Genomic DNA, 9,496 nt, shown 5'->3' on the forward strand with positions numbered 1-9,496 from the left:
AAAATTAATATAATTATCTTAATTAATATAATTTAAAATATATATTATTAAACATATAATTAATAATATGAATAATAATTAAATAATTAATAAGCAGTAGAATTCTTAAGTGATTAATGAAATACTTAATAATAAAATTTATAACTAAAATTACTAAAATAGTAAGTAAATTATTAATTAAATAATTAGTAGGATTATTAGTTAAATAAATAGTTATTTTCTTGATACCAAACAACTATAACTTGATGCGGAAGCAAATTAAGTGGCTTCATATTACTCCTTTAATTTTAAATGTCCAACCATTTTAAATCCTGTTATATGTTGCCAAACATCTTTTTGGATTTAATAGGATTTAAAAATTGTCATACCAAACACAATTCAGGATTTAAGAGCCCAGGATTTATTAAATCCGGATTTACAAGATTTAGTAAATCCTACTAAAATTGAATCCAATCCTATACCAAACACCCCCAAAATCTGTAATGTTTATGATTTATACCTTACAATTGACAATTCAAAGTGTTGTGTATAGATTATGACAAGCTATGTCATTCTCTATCAAATATATGAAAGGTGTTTGAGTTTATGTCTATTAAGAAATGGTACACATTTTGATCAAATAAAGAGCCATTGGTTAAGCACATTTATATTTCATTTCATTCTTGCTTCCAAGAAATTTATGAATAAGAGAAAGATAAATGGGCTGTTTGGTATGCAGAATTAGGAGAGTAAAGTAATTTAATTACGCGCATTTCTTAAATTATGTCATTTGGTTGATTTTGAGCGAAACATAAGGAAGTCCTCTGAAGCATCAGTGGTGTATTACAGGAGGCCGTTCGTGCGACTTTGAAACCCACTCAAATTGAGCGGGTTAGAAATTCTCTCGCGCGAAATAATGCAAACCAGCCTAACACGCGATGGTTTCGTGGAATCTGAGCTTATAAGTGCTCCCTTCTTCTCCGTTCTTCCCATGCGCGATGATTTCATGGAATCAAAGCTCTCTCCCTCTCTCAAAGTCGAAGCCTTCTCTCCCAGCTCCCTCTATTTACACGAGCACAGGGGGCGAACCTTTGTTTCGCCACCTGGCTCCTCCATTCGCGGCAGCCAAGGATTTAACGCCCCCAACCGTTCGTCGCCCTTCCTGTTCGTCGCCCTTCCTGTTCGTGAACCAGGCCAGGACTTGTTGATTCCATCGCCGTCCGCACACCAGAACCGGACCAAACGCCGACCCCTCTTGCTTCCGTTGCTGACCTGTCCGCCCTCCTCTACACCAGGTATATCTTCTTTTTCCTCTTCCTCCCCTTTCCCTTCTTCTTACTTTGTCTCTTCTCCTTCCATAAATCTTTAAACTTGCTTTGCCTTTGTTTTTTCATGGAGTGTGAGCCCTACTTTGTCTTTTTTGGATAACTGTGAAACGTCGTCGCCAGACATCAAGGCATATGTTTCACAGATCCTTGTAGAGGAAATTAGAGTTCTCACTTCGAATGATTGCATGATAAGATAGGTCAAGGCATAAGTTTCAGAAAAATCTGTGAAACATATGCCTTGATGCCTTGAATGTATGAGATTTTCATGTTTATTTTTTATTTCTCGTAAATTTTTTCTTGATAACATTTGATTATTTTTTATTTCTCTTTTATTCAAGCATTGTCTGCAGGAATAACAAGTTAAAATCAATAATTTATGTTTCCAATTTGTGCTTTAGAAAATGCTGCTTAGATTTGTCCTATCATTTCTTTCCTGGCATCAAATGTGGTTTGGGATAATTTCTTATCATTCACATTAGAGGAAGTAGTCAATTTTTTGGAGAGAACTCTCAATAAGGTGCGTGGTTTTTCAAACTCTCCAACACCATTTCATGAATAGTTTTGAAATAAAGCTTTATATATAGTCTTGTGCAAAAGAACTTGAATTTTTGTCATTATTGTTGCACATAACCCCCTTTCATGAAATATTGCTCATGGATCTTTTTTTGCTTGAAGTTGAATTTTATAGTTACAAAGATGGTTGAGCCATTGGAAGATTTTGCTGAACTCCTTAAAATTCAAAAAATATAATAATGTCCTGAAAGTGATTTATATTGCAATTAGTACATTATGTGTACTATTGCAGCAAATTCACAAAGAAAAAAAATATAATCCTCAACGGAATATACAACGTGACACATATCTAGGTTATATAATGTATGTGATTATGACTGTGTTGACATAATATGCATGAGTAGAGTGCCTTTTCTCTCAAATTATGTGATTTAATGCATACACGAGGATTGTTGTTAGACATAATAAATGTTAAAATCGAGAAACAAGTTTCTATGTTATTACATACACTCGGGCATAGTGTTCATAACCGAGTCATCTGATTTAACTTTAAACGTTCCGGTGAAACTGCTAGTAGGTACTTCAAAGCTACATTACATGCTGTAGGGGAGTTACGCCATGAGTTTATCAAGCCTCCATTTCCTGAAACTCCATATAATATTAAATCAAATAATAGGTTCATGTCATTTTTTAAGGTATAATCAATCTTCATTCAATTAAAATATTTCTTTTATTACATTATCCTAAATATACTTTGTGTCAAATTTAGGATTGTATTGGCGTTATAGATGGAACTCATATTAAAGCTAGGGTTCCAAAGGAGAATGACACCGCATTTAGAGGAAGAAAATCATACCTGACCCAAAATATTTTAGCAGCAATTAACTTTGATTTGAGGTTCACATACGTGCTTGATGGTTGGGAAGGTTCTGCTCATGACGTAGCAGTACTTAAAAATGCATTAGAAAAATCAGATGATTTATATGTCCCAACAGGTAAATATTATCTGGCAGATGATGGCTACTCCACATGAAATGATTTTATTTCCCATTATCGTGCCACAAGATATCACTTGAAGGAGTTTAGTTCTATTCAACCTATAAATTCTAAAGAATTTTTTAATTTACGACATTCCTCGTTACGCACAATTGTTGAGCGTGCATTAGGTTCTTTGAAAAACCGTTTCACAATTATAAACCGTGAACCCTATTTTCCTCTACAAACTCAAGTTGAAATTGTGATTGTATGTTGCATATTGCATAATTGGATAGTTACAGAAGGTGACGATGAGTTCATTCAATTCGAGGATGAATGAGATAGGAGAAGTCATTGTAGAAGAGGAGATCAAGCAGCTGTAGATGATTCTTGAGAATGGCTAGATAAAAGAGATGAAATTTGCTCAATTCACGTGGACTCTCATGCAAAATAATGGATACTAGATTTGTTGATTCTTGTGATATTTTCTTATTTTTCTTTAAAAAAATATTGGTGAAAAGAGACTTATTAGGAGGTGGAATATTTGGTTGGAGTAATCACGGTTTTAGACTCATCTTTAATGCTTCAGTCGGTGTGGTGGAATACTTGTTATGCCTTGGACAATGATAACCTTCCCTTATATTGCCAGACCGACTCCCCTTGGATGGCCAATTTGGGCAACCAGGAGCTTTATGACCCTTTCTCTGAATATGACAATTTGAAAAAAAACTGAACATGTTAATCTAGGCTTGTAGTGTTGAAATGTACGAACTGGTGGAAGGATCATTTATTTACACTTAATTCTACTAGTTTACAATATTATAGGAAAAAGTATATGTGAATTGTGCTTATGTTTTATTGTGATGATGAACCAAAATGTTTTTGGTGATACTGTCTTTTTCAATTATGATGGATAAAGTAGTGGTTCTCAATTCCAATTTCTAGTTTCATCGCTGCCTAATAGCAACTGTATTTAGGTTAGTGTATCATATTTTGGAGATCTTCTGTACATTTAGAGACTTTAATAACTTATTTATGAGTTGGTCATGCATATTTACTACTGGAATACTCTTTTTTAAAATTGATTGATTTAATGGAATGATATCCTCATCAATTACATAGTTTAATGGTTTCATGTGTAAGTGCATGATAAATCAAGTGACATTGCGGGTGCTTATAGCATATATTTTTTATTTGCTGTCAACTCATTGATATTTGACTATAATTTTTTGAAATCTATGTTAGAAAAATTATGACAACAGATTAATTCTATAGTGCTGATACCTAATCTTCTGTAGCTACTAATGCGTGATAGTCAATTCAGTGTTGGGTTATCATCGAGTACAATAATAAAATCTAAAGATGATCAAAATGAAATCACATTGGCAAAAAAAAAAAAAAAAAAAAAAAAAAAAAAAAAAAAAAAAAAAAACACAAGGAAAATAAAATAAAACTTCTTCAATATGGTAGTAATTTACTGCAGTAAAGCTAAGCGATGGTAGTGAAAAGGTGCAATGCAATCATTGTAAAGTTAAGAGGTATGGTGATAGTTTGTTACTTAAGTTAAAAGGAATTGGTAAATGCAAATATGGAAATGAGGTGGATTTTGATACCTATGATGCGGCTTTGAAGTAGTATATAGAGCCATTCACATTTAATTATTGAATTCAATGTTGAAAAAATTGGCAGTAGATTTGGTATTGTAAACTATTTGATTAATACGAACTCATGAATGTTTGGATTCACATTTAAGAGGTAAGGCGAGTAAGCAAAATGAGTGGCTTGTTTGTTTTCTATTTCTTTTTTATTTTGCCAGGTGTGTTCCTAATTCTGATCTTCTAGCTCCTATGGTTTTGTGTGAAAGGATGCTGCTCAAAGTTAATCTCTTTATCCTTTCTGATTTTCATCAACATCTACTAATATACAGAGCCATTCATAAATTATTTTATGTTCAAGACTTAAATTTATTTATCATATTTCCTTTAAGGGAGAATGAATTCTTCACAAACAGAGATGAACGGTGCTTCGAAGCCTAAGAGAATTTTTTTTTTATGGAGCTTAAAACCTGAGTGAATATTTGGATTGCTTCAAATAATGATGGAATATATAAATGTAAATATGCGAAGTGCCTAAGGTTTTAAAGACTATGTATCAAGGTGCCATCCAGAAAATGAAAGAGGTTTGGAATAAAGGTGATAGGTGAGTAATGCAAGAACCAAATAAAGTATTAAAGAAGTGTTTTGATTCACATTCAGGAGTTAAAATGAAAATTAGGTGTATCTTGGGATAAAACAAAGAAAATGATAATGATGAGTCATGAAGAGTATGCATCACATATTCAGGTATTACTTTAAGTACATCATTTAAATTGATATTTAGGGCTATCAACTTTTATTTTATTCTTTATAGGCTTTTTCTAAGAATGCTGCTTATTTAAATATTGCAATTGCAAATTATGTAGAGTTATATATAGTATGTGGTTTTGGACATGCATCTGGAGAGTGGGCGAAATTTGAAAATTCTCAAACTCCACTTGGAACTCAACAAATACATTTAGGCGATGATGAACCCTCACAATTTACGGATGTTAATGTAGATGGATCAATGCCTATTGAGTGGCCTGATATACAAGTTATGAAAGATTCTACGGCAACAACAAATAAATCATTGTCTTCATCTGATATAGGAGGTGTCATAAAAAGGAAGTCTAAGACATCTGCTATCGATCAAAATATCTATGAATATATTTGTTTGATTGATGATAATGTGAATGAAGTTGCTAATATTATCAAGAGCTCAATAACATCTCCAAAGCAAATTATAAATATGTATACTGAACTGATGTTTGAGTTAATAAATATTTCTGCTTCTCAGAAGAAGAGGTTGATACGAAATATGATAATTTATCAAAAAATCATACACTGATACTATCTTTCCTTTCAGAACCTACATATTCGAAGGCTAGATGGAAGCGTAAAGAATTAAAAAACTGATTTAAGTTGTTGAAGATTGACATATCTATTAAATTGTTATCACTAAAAACTATTCCGTGTTACTTTGACATAATTATAATTAAAAATAATTGATATTATTTTATCTTTTATTTTTAAATTGTAAATTTTCATTAATGTTGTTTACATCTTATGAATGAAAATCATGTAATTTATTGACTGCTAAATAAAAATAATTCTTTTTATCATTAAATTAAAGAAAGAAATAATTGTGAAAATTTTATTAGCTGAATTTTTTTGTAAAACATTACTTGAAAAATAAAAAATTTAAATTTTTAAAAAATTAAAATTATAATTTATTTCTAGCAGAAGTATATTTATGTTTATTACAGCACCCTGCTCTGTTTGGTTGTCTGCAAATTAAATGCAGGAGAATTGTTTCCCTTGTTTGATTAGGTATATTCAGAGTAAAGTAAAATAATTTTTTTTAATAATTTATTTTTAGCATTACAACTAGTGTATTAATAAAAGTAATATATTTATAATAATTAGTTTTATTTGATATTATAAAATAAAATTAATGTATTCATTTATTGCATAATCTTATTATAATTTTTTATTATAAAATATAAAATTCTGTTGTGTATTAATTTAGTAGCGTGCTGCAATAGACGAAAATATGCTTGTGATAGAGAAAAAATTTAATTTTAATTCTTTGTAAATTTTAAATTCTTATTTTTCAAATAATGTTTTTACTAAAAAATTGCAGAAGAATAAATTTTCAAACTGATTTCTTTCTTTAATTTAGCAATAAAAATAATTGTTTTTGATTACCAATTAATAAATCACATGATTTTCATTCATAACATGCAAACAAAATTAATGAAAATTTATAATTATTAGCCAAAAGATAAAACAATCATTGTTCGTAATTATAATTACAATAATGTTATATGAAATAATTTTTAGTGATAACAATTTAATAGATATGTCAATCTTCAACAATATAAATTAATTTCCTAGCTCCTTACGCATTTATCTAGCTTTCGAATCTGTATGTTTTGAAAGAAAAGATGATATCAGTGTAGGATTTTTTGATAAATTATCATATATCGTATCAACCTCTTATTCTGAAAAGGTATAAATATTTGTTAACTCAAACGTCAGTTCAATATACATATTTCGAATTTGCTCTTAATAGCGTTAGCAACTTCATTCACACTATCGGTTATCAAACAAATACACTCACAGATATTTTGATCGATAGCAAATGTCTTAGGCTTCCCTTTTATGCTACCTCTTACACCAGATGAAGGCAGCTGTTTCTTTGTTAAGCCGGTAGAATCTTCTATAACCTGCATATTAGACTATTCAGTAGGCATTGATCCATTTGCACCTACATTCGTAAATTGTGAGGGTTCATCATCGCATAAATATATTTGTTGAGTTCAAAGTAGAGTTTGAAAATTTTCAGATTTCGCCCACTCTCTAGTTGCATGTCCAAGAACACATACTATCTTCAACTCTACATAATTTATAATTGCAATATTTAAATAAGCAGTATCTTTGAGAAAAGCCTGTAAGTAATAAAAAAAATTGTTAGCATCAAAATATCAATTTAAATGATTTGCTTAAAGTAATAGCTGAATATGTGATGCATACTTTTCTTGACTCATCACTATCATTTTCTTTGTTTCATCCTAAAATACATTTGATTTTCGTTTTAACTCTTGAATGTGAATCCACACACTTCTTTGATACCTTATGTGGCTCTTGTATTGCTCATTTGTCACCTCTATTCCAAACTTCTCTTTCATTTTCTGTGCAGCACTTTGATACACAGAGTCTTTGAATCCTTGGGCACTACGCACATTTGCATTTACATATTCCATCATTATTTGAAGCAATCCATTTATCCATTTAAATTTTAAGCTCCATAAAAAATTTTTCCTCTTGGAGTTCAAAGTACCGTTCATCTCTGTTTGTGACGAATTCATTGTCCCTTACAAAAATATGATAAATACATGTAAGCCCTGAACAGGACGAAATTTATGAATGGCTATGTATACTACTAGATGTTGGTGAAAATTAGAAAGGATCAAGAGATGAATGTTGACAAGCAACCTTTCACACAAAAAATCATATAAACATAAAATTTGGCTAAATATTTGAATTTAGTCGGCATATATTCAGTAGAGAAAAATGTAAAATAATTTAGAAAGAATAGCGGATACTCTTTTTAGCAAACTAAAATAATGCATCTTTTGTAAAAGCCGATTCACTCTGATAGCACCACAAAGTAGCTTAAAGTGGCAGTGTAACTAAGGCTTCGTTTGGGACGGCTTTTTATTGCTTTATAAAACGGAGTTTTAGTACAAAAATAAAAAATTTTGTACTAAAACTCCGTTTTAGAAAGCAGTAAAAAAGCCGTCCCAAACGAAGCCTAAAACTACAATCATGAAGACAGTACTATGGAACTATAGCATAAAGGATATGAAGTAGTACCATCCATTGTAGGTTGCTAGAAAATAAATCGAAATGAGGAAAAAAAAAAAATTAAGCTTCAGATTATGCATCTACATTTTTCTTCTTTCCTTTCATATCCTTAGTAAATTGACAATGACTATTCCTAACAAGCGAGCAACATCATGCTTCACAATTAACGCCTGTAATCAAGTCTGAATGTAGCAACATTTATCTGGCTCGTGGGCCAACATTGCAATGTTGCAATATAAAACCAAACTATAGATGCTTCATGAGCTAATTTCTCTAAAAGATAGAGCATAAATTTATCACTATAATGTAACTTCCCATACCAAATTAACTGCAGAGATGCATACGAAGATTGTTTTAAATATTCTATGCCTCAACAGAGTCAGAAATAATATTCTATGCCTCAAAGGTTCAGTTCATGAGACTAACAGCCTCACACATCTAATTGATTCATCATTCTTGTCAACTGAATTATGAAATTTTTTGAAATAAGCAAATAAAATCAAATGAAAATTCAAGCAAAACAATAAAGTATAACTTAAAATTAAAATGCAAAGACAAACTATTAAATTCACTTGAATGTCATTAGAGAATAAAAAAATCCCCTAGAATGTCTCCAGCTTCATTGTAAAAAGACCCTTCACTCAAAAAGATAAAACAAATGAACAAACACCATCAATTAGGAATCTTTCTTTGCAATAAATCAAATGATTCAAGCAACAATGAAATATAAGAAGACCCATGAAAATTATAACTCATTCAATCACATCAGGGACTTCAAAAATAGATTAACAAACCATTTCAGCATTCTACAAGACTTAACAATTAGGCAAGTCAGAAACTTCTTTGCCTCAAAAGTTAAGTCAAGAGCACAACTGGCCTCACACAACTACTTGATTCTTTATGCTTGCCAGCTAAAAATATTTAAATTCCAATCTAGAGCAGTAAACCCAAAATATATATTAAAAATCATATAATTATTAAAATATGCAATAATTAATATAAAGATTTTAGATTCACAAAAAAACAAATATAGAAATTGAAAGTTTGAGATAAGTAAGCAAAAAATGGCTTCACACAGCTCCTCAAATGTCTTCCAATTCCTTGCACCGAGACTTTTCATGAGACTTTCAGCAAGATACACTCAAAAGGGATCAGAAGAAATAACAAGTAAATACTATCATCCTAAAAAGATAGATGGAAAAGGATCCAAAGAAGAAAGCTTTAGATCCTTTATTATTTATGAACCTTTATTCA

The 9,496-nt window shown here is 30.7% G+C and overlaps 1 long non-coding RNA gene and 2 other non-coding genes across 3 annotated transcripts; 1 reads left to right on the top strand and 2 right to left on the bottom strand.

Moving 5' to 3' along the window:
• Positions 1-1,143: 1,143 nt before the first annotated feature.
• Positions 1,144-1,890, top strand: LOC114579182. The gene is made up of 2 exons (XR_003700091.1): positions 1,144-1,274; positions 1,706-1,890. It is a non-coding gene; the product is annotated as an uncharacterized LOC114579182 (long non-coding RNA).
• Positions 1,891-8,614: 6,724 nt separating this feature from the next.
• On the bottom strand, positions 8,615-8,707 carry LOC114579184. The gene has a single exon (XR_003700093.1). It is a non-coding gene; the product is annotated as a small nucleolar RNA Z266 (small nucleolar RNA).
• Positions 8,708-9,063: 356 nt separating this feature from the next.
• On the bottom strand, positions 9,064-9,155 carry LOC114579185. The gene has a single exon (XR_003700094.1). It is a non-coding gene; the product is annotated as a small nucleolar RNA Z266 (small nucleolar RNA).
• Between the last annotated feature and the right edge of the window lie 341 nt (positions 9,156-9,496).

The sequence above is a fragment of the Dendrobium catenatum genome, unplaced genomic scaffold, assembly GCF_001605985.2.
Source record: "Dendrobium catenatum unplaced genomic scaffold, ASM160598v2 fragScaff_scaffold_226, whole genome shotgun sequence".
NCBI lineage: Eukaryota > Viridiplantae > Streptophyta > Magnoliopsida > Asparagales > Orchidaceae > Dendrobium > Dendrobium catenatum.